This window comes from Hordeum vulgare, unplaced genomic scaffold (genome assembly GCF_904849725.1).
Source record: "Hordeum vulgare subsp. vulgare unplaced genomic scaffold, MorexV3_pseudomolecules_assembly, whole genome shotgun sequence".
NCBI lineage: Eukaryota > Viridiplantae > Streptophyta > Magnoliopsida > Poales > Poaceae > Hordeum > Hordeum vulgare.
In genome coordinates this window covers 212,501-227,500 of record NW_025422493.1, presented here as the reverse complement: position 1 = coordinate 227,500, position 15,000 = coordinate 212,501, and the positions used below count along the sequence as shown (strand labels likewise).

The 15,000-nt window shown below is 44.5% G+C and overlaps 27 non-coding genes across 27 annotated transcripts; all 27 read right to left on the bottom strand.

The window, feature by feature from the left end:
* Positions 1 to 234: 234 nt before the first annotated feature.
* Positions 235 to 352, bottom strand: LOC123417578. Its single transcript, XR_006617011.1, has one exon. It is a non-coding gene; the product is annotated as a 5S ribosomal RNA (ribosomal RNA).
* A 730-nt stretch (positions 353 to 1,082) lies between these two features.
* LOC123417661 lies at positions 1,083 to 1,200 on the bottom strand. The gene has a single exon (XR_006617089.1). It is a non-coding gene; the product is annotated as a 5S ribosomal RNA (ribosomal RNA).
* Positions 1,201 to 1,640: 440 nt separating this feature from the next.
* On the bottom strand, positions 1,641 to 1,759 carry LOC123417428. The gene has a single exon (XR_006616870.1). It is a non-coding gene; the product is annotated as a 5S ribosomal RNA (ribosomal RNA).
* Positions 1,760 to 2,139: 380 nt separating this feature from the next.
* On the bottom strand, positions 2,140 to 2,258 carry LOC123417733. The gene has a single exon (XR_006617155.1). It is a non-coding gene; the product is annotated as a 5S ribosomal RNA (ribosomal RNA).
* Positions 2,259 to 2,706: 448 nt separating this feature from the next.
* On the bottom strand, positions 2,707 to 2,825 carry LOC123417664. Its single transcript, XR_006617092.1, has one exon. It is a non-coding gene; the product is annotated as a 5S ribosomal RNA (ribosomal RNA).
* A 428-nt stretch (positions 2,826 to 3,253) lies between these two features.
* LOC123417678 lies at positions 3,254 to 3,372 on the bottom strand. The gene has a single exon (XR_006617104.1). It is a non-coding gene; the product is annotated as a 5S ribosomal RNA (ribosomal RNA).
* Positions 3,373 to 3,788: 416 nt separating this feature from the next.
* LOC123417606 lies at positions 3,789 to 3,907 on the bottom strand. Its single transcript, XR_006617037.1, has one exon. It is a non-coding gene; the product is annotated as a 5S ribosomal RNA (ribosomal RNA).
* Positions 3,908 to 4,491: 584 nt separating this feature from the next.
* On the bottom strand, positions 4,492 to 4,610 carry LOC123417696. Its single transcript, XR_006617121.1, has one exon. It is a non-coding gene; the product is annotated as a 5S ribosomal RNA (ribosomal RNA).
* A 359-nt stretch (positions 4,611 to 4,969) lies between these two features.
* Positions 4,970 to 5,088, bottom strand: LOC123417573. The gene has a single exon (XR_006617006.1). It is a non-coding gene; the product is annotated as a 5S ribosomal RNA (ribosomal RNA).
* Positions 5,089 to 5,498: 410 nt separating this feature from the next.
* LOC123417731 lies at positions 5,499 to 5,617 on the bottom strand. Its single transcript, XR_006617153.1, has one exon. It is a non-coding gene; the product is annotated as a 5S ribosomal RNA (ribosomal RNA).
* Positions 5,618 to 6,065: 448 nt separating this feature from the next.
* On the bottom strand, positions 6,066 to 6,184 carry LOC123417663. Its single transcript, XR_006617091.1, has one exon. It is a non-coding gene; the product is annotated as a 5S ribosomal RNA (ribosomal RNA).
* A 428-nt stretch (positions 6,185 to 6,612) lies between these two features.
* LOC123417677 lies at positions 6,613 to 6,731 on the bottom strand. Its single transcript, XR_006617103.1, has one exon. It is a non-coding gene; the product is annotated as a 5S ribosomal RNA (ribosomal RNA).
* Positions 6,732 to 7,147: 416 nt separating this feature from the next.
* Positions 7,148 to 7,266, bottom strand: LOC123417605. Its single transcript, XR_006617036.1, has one exon. It is a non-coding gene; the product is annotated as a 5S ribosomal RNA (ribosomal RNA).
* Positions 7,267 to 7,847: 581 nt separating this feature from the next.
* Positions 7,848 to 7,966, bottom strand: LOC123417684. The gene has a single exon (XR_006617110.1). It is a non-coding gene; the product is annotated as a 5S ribosomal RNA (ribosomal RNA).
* Positions 7,967 to 8,325: 359 nt separating this feature from the next.
* Positions 8,326 to 8,444, bottom strand: LOC123417572. The gene has a single exon (XR_006617005.1). It is a non-coding gene; the product is annotated as a 5S ribosomal RNA (ribosomal RNA).
* Positions 8,445 to 8,845: 401 nt separating this feature from the next.
* Positions 8,846 to 8,964, bottom strand: LOC123417681. Its single transcript, XR_006617107.1, has one exon. It is a non-coding gene; the product is annotated as a 5S ribosomal RNA (ribosomal RNA).
* Positions 8,965 to 9,335: 371 nt separating this feature from the next.
* On the bottom strand, positions 9,336 to 9,454 carry LOC123417640. Its single transcript, XR_006617069.1, has one exon. It is a non-coding gene; the product is annotated as a 5S ribosomal RNA (ribosomal RNA).
* Positions 9,455 to 9,940: 486 nt separating this feature from the next.
* On the bottom strand, positions 9,941 to 10,059 carry LOC123417441. The gene has a single exon (XR_006616883.1). It is a non-coding gene; the product is annotated as a 5S ribosomal RNA (ribosomal RNA).
* Positions 10,060 to 10,625: 566 nt separating this feature from the next.
* Positions 10,626 to 10,744, bottom strand: LOC123417714. Its single transcript, XR_006617137.1, has one exon. It is a non-coding gene; the product is annotated as a 5S ribosomal RNA (ribosomal RNA).
* A 581-nt stretch (positions 10,745 to 11,325) lies between these two features.
* LOC123417368 lies at positions 11,326 to 11,444 on the bottom strand. The gene has a single exon (XR_006616814.1). It is a non-coding gene; the product is annotated as a 5S ribosomal RNA (ribosomal RNA).
* Positions 11,445 to 11,875: 431 nt separating this feature from the next.
* Positions 11,876 to 11,993, bottom strand: LOC123417632. The gene has a single exon (XR_006617061.1). It is a non-coding gene; the product is annotated as a 5S ribosomal RNA (ribosomal RNA).
* Positions 11,994 to 12,406: 413 nt separating this feature from the next.
* On the bottom strand, positions 12,407 to 12,525 carry LOC123417599. Its single transcript, XR_006617030.1, has one exon. It is a non-coding gene; the product is annotated as a 5S ribosomal RNA (ribosomal RNA).
* Positions 12,526 to 12,860: 335 nt separating this feature from the next.
* LOC123417407 lies at positions 12,861 to 12,979 on the bottom strand. Its single transcript, XR_006616850.1, has one exon. It is a non-coding gene; the product is annotated as a 5S ribosomal RNA (ribosomal RNA).
* Positions 12,980 to 13,323: 344 nt separating this feature from the next.
* On the bottom strand, positions 13,324 to 13,442 carry LOC123417556. Its single transcript, XR_006616990.1, has one exon. It is a non-coding gene; the product is annotated as a 5S ribosomal RNA (ribosomal RNA).
* Positions 13,443 to 13,783: 341 nt separating this feature from the next.
* LOC123417359 lies at positions 13,784 to 13,902 on the bottom strand. Its single transcript, XR_006616805.1, has one exon. It is a non-coding gene; the product is annotated as a 5S ribosomal RNA (ribosomal RNA).
* Positions 13,903 to 14,276: 374 nt separating this feature from the next.
* Positions 14,277 to 14,395, bottom strand: LOC123417723. The gene has a single exon (XR_006617145.1). It is a non-coding gene; the product is annotated as a 5S ribosomal RNA (ribosomal RNA).
* A 421-nt stretch (positions 14,396 to 14,816) lies between these two features.
* Positions 14,817 to 14,935, bottom strand: LOC123417761. The gene has a single exon (XR_006617174.1). It is a non-coding gene; the product is annotated as a 5S ribosomal RNA (ribosomal RNA).
* Between the last annotated feature and the right edge of the window lie 65 nt (positions 14,936 to 15,000).

The window sequence follows — 15,000 nt, the reverse complement described above, 5'->3', positions numbered from 1 at the left end:
GTCGTGGCGGTGCTTGTGTTGTCGGGGTAGAGAGGGAGCGGTGAAATTCTTGTGTTAAACTCGTCTCCGTTGTCGAGGTAAATGTGGCAATGGACACGGGAGGGGTAAGCTAAAACATATCACAAACGTCAAAAATAAGAAAACTAGTAAACGTCAAAAATAAGAAAACGATGTAATATAGATCACGCTCCCGCGTCATCCTTGTCACGTGGCGCAAAAATATATGTAAAAAGGGGAATGCAACACGAGGACTTCCCAGGAGGTCACCCATCCTAGTACTACTCTCGCCCAAGCACGCTTAACTTCGGAGTTCTGATGGGATCCAGTGTTTAGTGCTGGTATGATCGCATCCGACATGTAACTATCTATTTGTTCCTTATGCTTGCCCCTACTACTACTACTACTCTACTACTACTACTACTACTACTACTACTACTACTACTACTACTACTACTACTACTACTACTACTACTACTACTACTACTACTACTACTACTACTACTACTACTACTACTACTAGTCGTTGGGTGTCAAGCGCGGTGGGAAAAGTCACAGAGGTCGTGGCGGTGCTTGTGTTGTCGGGGTAGAGAGGGAGCGGTGAAATTCTTGTGTTAAACTCATCTCCGTTGTCGACGCAAATGTGGCAATGGACACGGGAGGGGCAAGCAAAAACATATCACAAACGTCAAAAATAAGAAAACAGGTAAACGTCAAAAATAAGAAAACGATGTCATATAGATCACGCTCCCGCGTCATCCTTGTCACGTGGCGCAAAAATATATTTAAAAAGGGGAATGCAACACGAGGACTTCCCAGGAGGTTCAAGCGCGGTGGGAAAAGTCACAGAGGTCGTGGCGGTGCTTGTGTTGTCGGGGTAGAGAGGGAGCGGTGAAATTCTTGTGTTAAACTCATCTCCGTTGTCGACGCAAATGTGGCAATGGACACGGGAGGGGCAAGCAAAAACATATCACAAACGTCAAAAATAAGAAAACAGGTAAACGTCAAAAATAAGAAAACGATGTCATATAGATCACGCTCCCGCGTCATCCTTGTCACGTGGCGCAAAAATATATGTAAAAAGGGGAATGCAACACGAGGACTTCCCAGGAGGTCACCCATCCTAGTACTACTCTCGCCCAAGCACGTTAACTTCGGAGTTCTGATGGGATCCGATGCTTTAGTGCTGGTATGATCGCATCCGACATGCAACTATCTATTTGTTCCTTATGCTTGCCCCTACTACTAGTACTAGTACTAGTACTAGTACTACTACTACTACTACTACTACTACTACTACTACTACTACTACTACTACTACTACTACTACTACTACTACTACTACTACTACTACTACTACTACTACTACTTGTCGTTGGGTGTCAAGCGCGGTGGGAAAAGTCACAGAGGTCGTGGCGGTGCTTGTGTTGTCGGGGTAGAGAGGGAGCGGTGAAATTCTTGTGTTAAACTCGTCTCCGTTGTCGAGGCAAATGTGGCAATGGACACAGGAGGGGCAAGCTAAAACATATCACAAACGTCAAAAATAAGAAAATTAGTAAACGTCAAAAATAAGAAAACGATGTAATATAGATCACGCTCCCGCGTCATCCTCGTCACGTGGCGCAAAAATATATTTAAAAAGGGGAATGCAACACGAGGACTTTCCAGGAGGTCACCCATCCTAGTACTACTCTCGCCCAAGCACGCTTAACTTCGGAGTTCTGATGGGATCCGGTGCTTTAGTGCTGGTATGATCGCATCCGACATGCAACTATCTATTTGTTCCTTATGCTTGCTCCTACTACTACTACTACTACTACTACTACTACTACTACTACTACTACTACTACTACTACTACTACTACGACTTGTCGTTGGGTGTCAAGCGCGGTGGGAAAAGTCACAGAGGTCGTGGCGGTGCTTGTGTTGTCGGGGTAGAGAGGGAGCGGTGAAATTCTTGTGTTAAACTCGTCTCCGTTGTCGACGCAAATGTGGCAATGGACACGGGAGGGGCAAGCTAAAACATATCACAAACGTCAAAAATAAGAAAACTAGTAATCGTCAAAAATAAGAAAACGAGGTCATATAGATCACGCTTCCGCGTCATCCTTGTCACGTGGCGCAAAAATATATTTAAAAAGGGGAATGCAACACGAGGACTTCCCAGGAGGTCACCCATCCTAGTACTACTCTCGCCCAAGCACGCTTAACTTCGGAGTTCTGATGAGATCCGGTGCTTTAGTGCTGGTATGCCGACATGTAACTATCTATTTGTTCCTTATACTTGCCCCTATTACTACTACTACTACTACTACTACTACTTCTACTACTACTACTACTACTACTACTACTACTTCTACTACTACTACTACTACTACTACTACTACTACTACTACTACTACTACTTCTACTACTACTACTACTACTACTACTACTTGTCGTTGGGTGTCAAGCGCGGTGGGAAAAGTCACAGAGGTCGTGGCGGTGCTTGTGTTGTCGGGGTAGAGAGGGAGCGGTGAAATTCTTGTGTTAAACTCGTCTCCGTTGTGGACGCAAATACGGCGATGGACATGGGAGGGGCAAGCTAAAACATATCACATACGTCAAAAATAAGAAAACTAGTAAACGTCAAAAATAAGAAAACGATGTAATATAGATCACGCTCCCGCGTCATCCTTGTCACGTGGCGCAAAAATATATTTAAAGAGAGGAATGCAACTCGAGGACTTCCAAGGAGGTCACCCATCCTAGTACTACTATCGCCCAAGCACGCTTAACTTCGGAGTTCTGATGGGATCCGGTGCTTTAGTGCTGGTATGATCGCATCCGAGATGTAACTATCTATTTGTTCCTTATGCTTGCCCCTACTACTACTACTAGTACTACTACTACTACTACTACTACTACTACTACTAGTACTACTACTTCTACTACTGCTACTACTACTACTAGTACTAGTAGTAGTACTACTACTACTACTACTTGTCGTTGGGTGTCAAGCGCGGTGGGAAAAGTCACGGAGGTCGTGGCGGTGCTTGTGTTGTCGGGGTAGAGAGGGAGCGGTGAAATTCTTGTGTTAAAAACGTCTCCGTTGTCGAGGCAAATGTGGCAATGGACACGGGAGGGGCAAGCTAAAACATATCACAAACGTCAAAAATAAGAAAACTAGTAAACGTCAAAAATAAGAAAACGAGGTCATATAGATCACGGTCCCGCGTCATCCTTGTCACGTGGCGCAAAAATATATTTAAAAAGGGGAATGCAACACGAGGACTTCCCAGGAGGTCACCCATCCTAGTACTACTCTCGCCCAAGCGCGCTTAACTTTGGAGTTCTGATGGGATCCGGTGCTTTAGTGCTGGTATGATCGTATCCGACATGTAACTATCTATTTGTTCCTTATGCTTGCCCCTACTACTACTACTACTACTACTACTACTACTACTAGTACTACTACTACTACTACTACTACTACTACTAGTACTACTACTAGTACTACTACTACTACTACTACTACTTGTCGTTGGGTGTCAAGCGCGGTGGGAAAAGTCACAGAGGTCGTGGCGGTGCTTGTGTTGTCGGGGTAGAGAGGGAGCGGTGAAATTCTTGTGTTAAACTCGTCTCCGTTGTCGAGGCAAATGTGGCAATGCACACGGGAGGGGCAAGCTAAAACATATCACAAACGTCAAAAATAAGAAAACTAGTAAACGTCAAAAATAAGAAAACGATGTAATATAGATCACGCTCCCGCGTCATCCTTGTCACGTGGCGCAAAAATATATTTAAAAAGGGGAATGCAACACGAGGACTTCCCAGGAGGTCACTCATCCTAGTACTACTCTCGCCCAAGCACGCTTAATTTCGGAGTTCTGATGGGATCCGGTGCTTTAGTGCTGGTATGATCGCATCCGACATGTAACTATCTATTTGTTCCTTATGCTTGCCCCTACTACTACTACTACTACTACTTCTACTACTACTACTACTACTACTACTTCTACTACTACTACTACTACTACTACTACTATTACTACTACTACTACTACCACTACTACCACTACTACCACTACTACTACTACGACTACTACTACTACTACTACCACTACCACTACCACTACCACTACCACTACCACTACCACTACCACTACTACCACTACTACTACTACCACTACTACCACTAGTACTACTACTACTACTACTACTACTACTACTACTACTACTTGTCGTTGGGTGTCAAGCGCGGTGGGAAAAGTCACAGAGGTCGTGGCGGTGCTTGTGTTGTCGGTGTAGAGAGCGAGCGGTGAAATTCTTGTGTTAAACTCGTCTCCGTTGTCGAGGCAAATGTGGCAATGGACACGGGAGGGGTAAGCTAAAACATATCACAAACGTCAAAAATAAGAAAACTAGTAAACGTCAAAAATAAGAAAACGATGTAATATAGATCACGCTCCCGCGTCATCCTTGTCACGTGGCGCAAAAATATATGTAAAAAGGGGAATGCAACACGAGGACTTCCCAGGAGGTCACCCATCCTAGTACTACTCTCGCCCAAGCACGCTTAACTTCGGAGTTCTGATGGGATCCGGTGCTTTAGTGCTGGTATGATCGCATCCGACATGTAACTATCTATTTGTTCCTTATGCTTGCCCCTACTACTACTACTACTTCTACTACTACTACTACTACTACTACTACTACTAGTCGTTGGGTGTCAAGCGCGGTGGGAAATGTCACAGAGGTCGTGGCGGTGCTTGTGTTGTCGGGGTAGAGAGGGAGCGGTGAAATTCTTGTGTTAAACTCATCTCTGTTGTCGACGCAAATGTGGCAATGGACACGGGAGGGGCAAGCAAAAACATATCACAAACGTCAAAAATAAGAAAACAGGTAAACGTCAAAAATAAGAAAACGATGTCATATAGATCACGCTCCTGCGTCATCCTTGTCACGTGGCGCAAAAATATATTTAAAAAGGGGAATGTAACCCGAGGAATTCCCAGGAGGTCGCCCATCCTAGTACTACTCTCGCCCAAGCACGCTTAACTTCGGAGTTCTGATGGGATCCGGTGCTTTAGTGCTGGTATGATCGCATCCGACATGTAACTATCTATTTGTTCCTTATGCTTGCCCCTACTACTACTACTACTAGTACTAGTACTACTACTACTAGTACTATTACTACTACTACTACTACTACTACTACTACTACTACTACTACTACTACTACTACTAGTCGTTGGGTGTCAAGCGCGGTGGGAAAAGTCACAGAGGTCGTGGCGGTGCTTGTGTTGTCGGGGTAGAGAGGGAGCGGTGAAATTCTTGTGTTAAACTCATCTCCGTTGTCGACGCAAATGTGGCAATGGACACGGGAGGGGCAAGCTAAAACATATCACAAACGTCAAAAATAAGAAAACTAGTAATCGTCAAAAATAAGAAAACGAGGTCATATAGATCACGCTTCCGCGTCATCCTTGTCACGTGGCGCAAAAATATATTTAAAAAGGGGAATGCAACACGAGGACTTCCCAGGAGGTCACCCATCCTAGTACTACTCTCGCCCAAGCACGCTTAACTTCGGAGTTCTGATGAGATCCGGTGCTTTAGTGCTGGTATGCCGACATGTAACTATCTATTTGTTCCTTATACTTGCCCCTATTACTACTACTACTACTACTACTACTACTTCTACTACTACTACTACTACTACTACTACTACTTCTACTACTACTACTACTACTACTACTACTACTACTACTACTACTACTACTTCTACTACTACTACTACTACTACTACTACTTGTCGTTGGGTGTCAAGCGCGGTGGGAAAAGTCACAGAGGTCGTGGCGGTGCTTGTGTTGTCGGGGTAGAGAGGGAGCGGTGAAATTCTTGTGTTAAACTCGTCTCCGTTGTGGACGCAAATACGGCGATGGACATGGGAGGGGCAAGCTAAAACATATCACATACGTCAAAAATAAGAAAACTAGTAAACGTCAAAAATAAGAAAACGATGTAATATAGATCACGCTCCCGCGTCATCCTTGTCACGTGGCGCAAAAATATATTTAAAGAGAGGAATGCAACTCGAGGACTTCCAAGGAGGTCACCCATCCTAGTACTACTATCGCCCAAGCACGCTTAACTTCGGAGTTCTGATGGGATCCGGTGCTTTAGTGCTGGTATGATCGCATCCGAGATGTAACTATCTATTTGTTCCTTATGCTTGCCCCTACTACTACTACTAGTACTACTACTACTACTACTACTACTACTACTACTAGTACTACTACTTCTACTACTGCTACTACTACTACTAGTACTAGTAGTAGTACTACTACTACTACTACTTGTCGTTGGGTGTCAAGCGCGGTGGGAAAAGTCACGGAGGTCGTGGCGGTGCTTGTGTTGTCGGGGTAGAGAGGGAGCGGTGAAATTCTTGTGTTAAAAACGTCTCCGTTGTCGAGGCAAATGTGGCAATGGACACGGGAGGGGCAAGCTAAAACATATCACAAACGTCAAAAATAAGAAAACTAGTAAACGTCAAAAATAAGAAAACGAGGTCATATAGATCACGGTCCCGCGTCATCCTTGTCACGTGGCGCAAAAATATATTTAAAAAGGGGAATGCAACACGAGGACTTCCCAGGAGGTCACCCATCCTAGTACTACTCTCGCCCAAGCGCGCTTAACTTTGGAGTTCTGATGGGATCCGGTGCTTTAGTGCTGGTATGATCGTATCCGACATGTAACTATCTATTTGTTCCTTATGCTTGCCCCTACTACTACTACTACTACTACTACTACTACTACTAGTACTACTACTACTACTACTACTACTACTACTAGTACTACTACTAGTACTACTACTACTACTACTACTACTTGTCGTTGGGTGTCAAGCGCGGTGGGAAAAGTCACAGAGGTCGTGGCGGTGCTTGTGTTGTCGGGGTAGAGAGGGAGCGGTGAAATTCTTGTGTTAAACTCGTCTCCGTTGTCGAGGCAAATGTGGCAATGCACACGGGAGGGGCAAGCTAAAACATATCACAAACGTCAAAAATAAGAAAACTAGTAAACGTCAAAAATAAGAAAACGATGTAATATAGATCACGCTCCCGCGTCATCCTTGTCACGTGGCGCAAAAATATATTTAAAAAGGGGAATGCAACACGAGGACTTCCCAGGAGGTCACTCATCCTAGTACTACTCTCGCCCAAGCACGCTTAATTTCGGAGTTCTGATGGGATCCGGTGCTTTAGTGCTGGTATGATCGCATCCGACATGTAACTATCTATTTGTTCCTTATGCTTGCCCCTACTACTACTACTACTACTACTTCTACTACTACTACTACTACTACTACTTCTACTACTACTACTACTACTACTACTATTACTACTACTACTACTACCACTACTACCACTACTACCACTACTACTACTACGACTACTACTACTACTACTACCACTACCACTACCACTACCACTACCACTACCACTACCACTACCACTACTACCACTACTACTACTACCACTACTACCACTAGTACTACTACTACTACTACTACTACTACTACTACTACTACTTGTCGTTGGGTGTCAAGCGCGGTGGGAAAAGTCACAGAGGTCGTGGCGGTGCTTGTGTTGTCGGTGTAGAGAGCGAGCGGTGAAATTCTTGTGTTAAACTCGTCTCCGTTGTCGAGGCAAATGTGGCAATGGACACGGGAGGGGTAAGCTAAAACATATCACAAACGTCAAAAATAAGAAAACTAGTAAACGTCAAAAATAAGAAAACGATGTAATATAGATCACGCTCCCGCGTCATCCTTGTCACGTGGCGCAAAAATATATGTAAAAAGGGGAATGCAACACGAGGACTTCCCAGGAGGTCACCCATCCTAGTACTACTCTCGCCCAAGCACGCTTAACTTCGGAGTTCTGATGGGATCCGGTGCTTTAGTGCTGGTATGATCGCATCCGACATGTAACTATCTATTTGTTCCTTATGCTTGCCCCTACTACTACTACTACTTCTACTACTACTACTACTACTACTACTACTACTAGTCGTTGGGTGTCAAGCGCGGTGGGAAATGTCACAGAGGTCGTGGCGGTGCTTGTGTTGTCGGGGTAGAGAGGGAGCGGTGAAATTCTTGTGTTAAACTCATCTCTGTTGTCGACGCAAATGTGGCAATGGACACGGGAGGGGCAAGCAAAAACATATCACAAACGTCAAAAATAAGAAAACAGGTAAACGTCAAAAATAAGAAAACGATGTCATATAGATCACGCTCCTGCGTCATCCTTGTCACGTGGCGCAAAAATATATTTAAAAAGGGGAATGTAACCCGAGGAATTCCCAGGAGGTCGCCCATCCTAGTACTACTCTCGCCCAAGCACGCTTAACTTCGGAGTTCTGATGGGATCCGGTGCTTTAGTGCTGGTATGATCGCATCCGACATGTAACTATCTATTTGTTCCTTATGCTTGCCCCTACTACTACTACTACTAGTACTAGTACTACTACTACTAGTACTATTACTACTACTACTACTACTACTACTACTACTACTACTACTACTACTAGTCGTTGGGTGTCAAGCGCGGTGGGAAAAGTCACAGAGGTCGTGGCGGTGCTTGTGTTGTCGGGGTAGAGAGGGAGCGGTGAAATTCTTGTGTTAAACTCATCTCCGTTGTCGACGCAAATGTGGCAATGGACACGGGAGGGGCAAGCTAAAACATATCACAAACGTCAAAAATAAGAAAACTAGTAAACGTGAAAAATAAGAAAACGATGTCATATAGATCACGCTCCCGCGTCATCCTTGTCACGTGGCGCAAAAATATATTTAAAAAGGGGAATGCAACACGAGGATTTCCGAGGAGGTCACCCATCCTAGTACTACTCTCGCCCAAGCACGCTTAACTTCGAAGTTTTGATGGGATCCGGTGCTTTAGTGCTGGTATGATCGCATCCGACATGCAACTATCTATTTGTTCCTTATGCTTGCCCTTACTACTACTACTACTACTACTACTACTACTACTACTACTACTACTACTACTACTACTACTAGTCGTTGGGTGTCAAGCGCGGTGGGAAAAGTCACATAGGTCGTGGCGGTGCTTGTGTTGTCGGGATAGAGAGGGATCTGTGAAATTCTTGTGTTAAACTCGTCTCCGTTGTCGAGGCAAATGTGGCAATGGACACGGGAGGGGCAAGCTAAAACATATCACAAACGTCAAATATAAGAAAACTAGTAAACGTCAAAAATAAGAAAACGATGTAATATAGATCATGCTCCCGCGTCATCCTTGTCACGTGGCGCAAAAATATATTTAAAAAGGGGAATGCAACACGAGGACTTCCCAGGAGGTCACCCATCCTAGTACTACTCTCGCCCAAGCGCGCTTAACTTCGAAGTTCTGATGGGATCCGGTGCTTTAGTGCTGGTATGTTCGCATCCGACATGTAACTATCTATTTGTTCCTTATGCTTGCCCCTACTACTACTACTACTACTACTACTACTACTACTACTACTACTACTACTACTACAAGTACTACTACTACTACTACTACTACTACTACTACTACTACTACTACTACTACTACTACTAGTACTACTACTAGTACTACTAGTACTACTACTACTTGTCGTTGGGTGTCAAGCGCGGTGGGAAAAGTCACAGAGGTCGTGGCGGTGCTTGTGTTGTCGGGGTAGAGAGGGAGCGGTGAAATTCTTGTGTTCAACTCGTCTCCGTTGTCGAGGCAAATGTGGCAATGGACACGGGAGGGGCAAGCTAAAACATATCACAAACGTCAAAAATACGAAAACTAGTAAACGTCAAAAATAAGAAAACTAGTAAACGTCAAAAATAAGAAAACGATGTAATATAGATCACGCTCCCGCGTCATCCTTGTCACGTGGCGCAAAAATATATTTAAAAAGGGGAATGCAACACGAGGACTTCCCACGAGGTCACCCATCCTAGTACTACTCTCGCCCAAGCGCGCTTAACTTCGGAGTTCTGATGGGATCCGGTGCTTTAGTGCTGGTATGATCGCATCCGACATGTAACTATCTATTTGTTCCTTATGCTTGCCCTACTACTACTACTACTACTACTACTACTACTACTACTACTACTACTACTACTACTACTACTACTACTACTACTACTACTACTACTACTACAAGTACTACTACTACTACTACTACTACTACTACTACTACTACTACTACTACTACTAGTACTACTACTACTACTACTACTACTACTACTACTACTACTACTACTACTAGTACTACTACTAGTACTACTAGTACTACTACTACTTGTCGTTGGGTGTCAAGCACGGTGGGAAAAGTCACAGAGGTCGTGGCGGTGCTTGTGTTGTCGGGGTAGAGAGGGAGCGGTGAAATTCTTGTGTTCAACTCGTCTCCGTTGTCGAGGCAAATGTGGCAATGGACACGGGAGGGGCAAGCTAAAACATATCACAAACGTCAAAAATACGAAAACTAGTAAACGTCAAAAATAAGAAAACTAGTAAACGTCAAAAATAAGAAAACGATGTAATATAGATCACGCTCCCGCGTCATCCTTGTCACGTGGCGCAAAAATATATTTAAAAAGGGGAATGCAACACGAGGACTTCCCAGGAGGTCACTCATCCTAGTACTACTCTCGCCCAAGCAAGCTTAATTTCGGAGTTCTGATGGGATCCGGTGCTTTAGTGCTGGTATGATTGCATCCGACATGTAACTATCTATTTGTTCCTTATGCTTGCCCCTACTACTACTACTACTACTTCTACTACTACTACTACTTCTACTACTACTACTACTACTACAACTACTACTACTACTACTACTACTACTACTACTACTACCACTACTACCACTACTACCACTACTACCACTACCACTACCACTACCACTACCACTACCACTACCACTACCACTACCACTACCACTACCACTACTACTACTACTACTACCACTACTACTACTACCACTACTACCACTAGTACTACTACTACTACTACTACTACTACTACTACTTGTCGTTGGGTGTCAAGCGCGGTGGGAAAAGTCACAGAGGTCGTGGCGGTGCTTGTGTTGTCGGGGTAGAGAGGGAGCGGTGAAATTCTTGTGTTAAACTCGTCTCTGTTGTCGAGGTAAATGTGGCAATGGACACGGGAGGGGTAAGCTAAAACATATCACAAACGTCAAAAATAAGAAAACTAGTAAACGTCAAAAATAAGAAAACGATGTAATATAGATCACACTCCCGCGTCATCCTTGTCACGTGCCGCAAAAATATATGTAAAAAGGGGAATGCAACACGAGGACTTCCTAGGAGGTCACCCATCCTAGTACTACTCTCGCCCAAGCACGCTTAACTTCGGAGTTCTGATGGGATCCGGTGCTTTAGTGCTGGTATGATCGCATCCGACATGTAACTATCTATTTGTTCCTTATGCTTGCCCCTACTACTACTACTACTTCTACTACTACTACTACTACTACTACTACTACTACTACTTCTACTACTACTACTACTACTACTACTACTACTACTACTACTACTACTACTACTACTACTACTACTAGTCGTTGGGTGTCAAGCGCGGTGGGAAAAGTCACAGAGGTCGTGGCGGTGCTTGTGTTGTCGGGGTAGAGAGGGAGCGTTGAAATTCTTGTGTTAAACTCATCTCCGTTGTCGACGCAAATGTGGCAATGGACACGGGAGGGGCAAGCAAAAACATATCACAAACGTCAAAAATAAGAAAACAGGTAAACGTCAAAAATAAGAAAACGATGTCATATAGATCACGCTCCCGCGTCATCCTTGTCACGTGGCGCAAAAATATATTTTAAAAGGGGAATGCAACACGAGGACTTCCCAGGAGGTCACCATCCTAGTACTACTCTCGCCCAAGCACGCTTAACTTCGGAGTTCTGATGGGATCCGATGCTTTAGTGCTGGTATGATCGCATCCGACATGCAACTATCTATTTGTTCCTTATGCTTGCCCCTACTACTAGTACTACTACTACTAGTACTACTACTACTACTACTACTACTACTACTACTACTACTACTACTACTACTACTACTACTACTACTACTACTACTACTAGTCGTTGGGTGTCATGCGCGGTGGGAAAAGTCACAGAGGTCGTGGCGGTGCTCGTGTTGTCGGGGTAGAGAGGGAGCGGTGAAATTCTTGTGTTAAACTCGTCTCCGTTGTCGAGGCAAATGTGGCAATGGACACGGGAGGGGCAAGCTAAAACATATCACAAACGTCAAAAATAAGAAAACTAGTAAACGTCAAAAATAAGAAAACGAGGTCATATAGATCACGGTCCCGCGTCATCCTTGTCACGTGGCGCAAAAATATATTTAAAAAGGGGAATGCAACACGAGGACTTCCCAAGAGGTCACGCATCCTAGTACTACTCTCGCCCGAGCACGCTTAACTTCGGAGTTCTAATGGGATCCGGTGCTTTAGTGCTGGTATGATCGCATCCGACATGCAACTATCTATTTGTTCCTTATGCTTGCCCCTACTACTACTACTACTACTACTATTAGTCGTTGGGTGTCATGCGCGGTGGGAAAAGTCACAGAGGTCGTGGCGGTGCTCGTGTTGTCGGGGTAGAGAGGGAGCGGTGAATATCTTGTGTTAAACTCGTCTCCGTTGAAGAGGCAAATGTGCCAATGGACACGGGAGGGGCAAGCTAAAATATATCACAAACGTCAAAAATAAGAAAACTAGTAAACGTCAAAAATAAGAAAACGAGGTCATATAGATCACGGTCCCGCGTTATCCTTGTCACGTGGCGCAAAAATATTTTTAAAAAGGGGAATGCAACACGAGGACTTCCCAGGAGGTCACCCATCCTAGTACTACTCTCGCCCAAGCACGCTTAACTTCGAAGTTCTGATGGGATCCGGTGCTTTAGTGCTGGTATGATCGCATCCGACATGCAACTATCTATTTGTTCCTTATGCTTGCCCCTACTACTACTACTACTACTACTACTACTACTACTAGTCGTTGGGTGTCATGCGCGGTGGGAAAAGTCACAGAGGTCGTGGCGGTGCTCGTGTTGTCGGGGTAGAGAGGGAGCGGTGAAATTCTTGTGTTAAACTCGTCTCCGTTGTCGAGGCAAATGTGGCAATGGACACGGGAGGGGCAAGCTAAAACATATCACAAACGTCAAAAATAAAAAAACTAGTAAACGTCAAAAATAAGAAAACGAGGTCATATAGATCACGGTCCCGCGTCATCCTTGTCACGTGGCGCAAAAATATATTTAAAAAGGGGAATGCAACACGAGGACATCCCAAGAGGTCACCCATCCTAGTACTACTCTCGCCCAAGCACGCTTAACTTCGGAGTTCTGATGGGATCCGGTGCTTTAGTGCTGGTATGATCACATCCGACATGCAACTATCTATTTGTTCCTTATGCTTGCCCCTACTACTACTACTACTACTACTACTACTACTAGTCGTTCGGTGTCATGCGCGGTGGGAAAAGTCACACAGGTCGTGGCGGTGCTCGTGTTGTCGGGGTAGAGACGGAGCGGTGAAATTCTTGTGTTAAACTCGTCTCCGTTGTCGAGGCAAATGTGGCAATGGACACGGGAGGGGCAAGCTAAAACATATCACAAAGGTCAAAAATAAGAAAACTAGTAAATGTCAAAAATAAGAAAACGAGGTCATATAGATCACGGTCCCGCGTCATCCTTGTCACGTGGCCCAAAAATATATTTAAAAAGGGGAATGCAACACGAGGACTTCCCAGGAGGTCACCCATCCTAGTACTACTCTCGCCCAAGCACGCTTAACTTCGGAGTTCTGATGGGATCCAGTGCTTTAGTGCTGGTATGATCGCATCCGACATGCAACTATCTATTTGTTCCTTATGCTTGCCCCTACTACTACTACTACTACTACTACTACTACTACTACTACTACTACTACTACTACTACTACTACTAGTCGTTGGGTGTCATGCGCGGTGGGAAAAGTCACACAGGTCGTGGCGGTGCTCGTGTTATCGGGGTAGAGAGGGAGCGGTGAAATTCTTGTGTTAAACTCGTCTCCGTTGTCGAGGTAAATGTGGCAATGGACACGGGAGGGGCAAGCTAAAACATATCAAAAACGTCAAAAATAAGAAAACTAGTAAACGTCAAAAATAAGAAAACGAGGTCATATAGATCACGGTCCCGCGTCATCCTTGTCACGTGGCGCAAAAATATATTTAAAAAGGGGAATGCAACACGAGGACTTCCCAGGAGGTCACCCATCCTAGTACTACTCTCCCCCAAGCACGCTTAACTTCGAAGTTCTGACGGGATCCTGTGCTTTAGTGCTGGTATGATCGCATCCGACATGCAACTATCTATTTGTTCCTTATGCTTGCCCTACTACTACTACTACTACTACTACGACTACTACTACTACTACTACTACTACTACTACTACGACTACTACTACTACTACTACTACTACTACTACTACTACTACTACTACTACTAGTCGTTCGGTGTCATGCGCGGTGGGAAAAGTCACACAGGTCGTGGCGGTGCTCGTGTTGTCGGGGTAGAGAGGGAGCGGTGAAATTCTTGTGTTAAACTCGTCTCCGTTGTCGAGGCAAATGTGCCAATGGACACGGGAGGGGCAAGCTAAAACATATCACAAACGTCAAAAATAAGAAAACTAGTAAACGTCAAAAATAAGAAAACGAGGTCATATAGATCACGGTCCCGCGTCATCCTTGTCACGTGGCGCAAAAATATATTTAAAAAGGAGAATGCAACACGAGGACTTCCCAGGAGGTCACCCATCCTAGTACTACTCTCACCTAAGCACGCTTAACTTTGGAGTTTTGATGGGATCCGGTGCTTTAGAGCTGGTATGATCGCATCCAACATGCAACTATCTATTTGTTCCTTATGCTTGCCCCTACTACTACTACTACTACTACTACTACT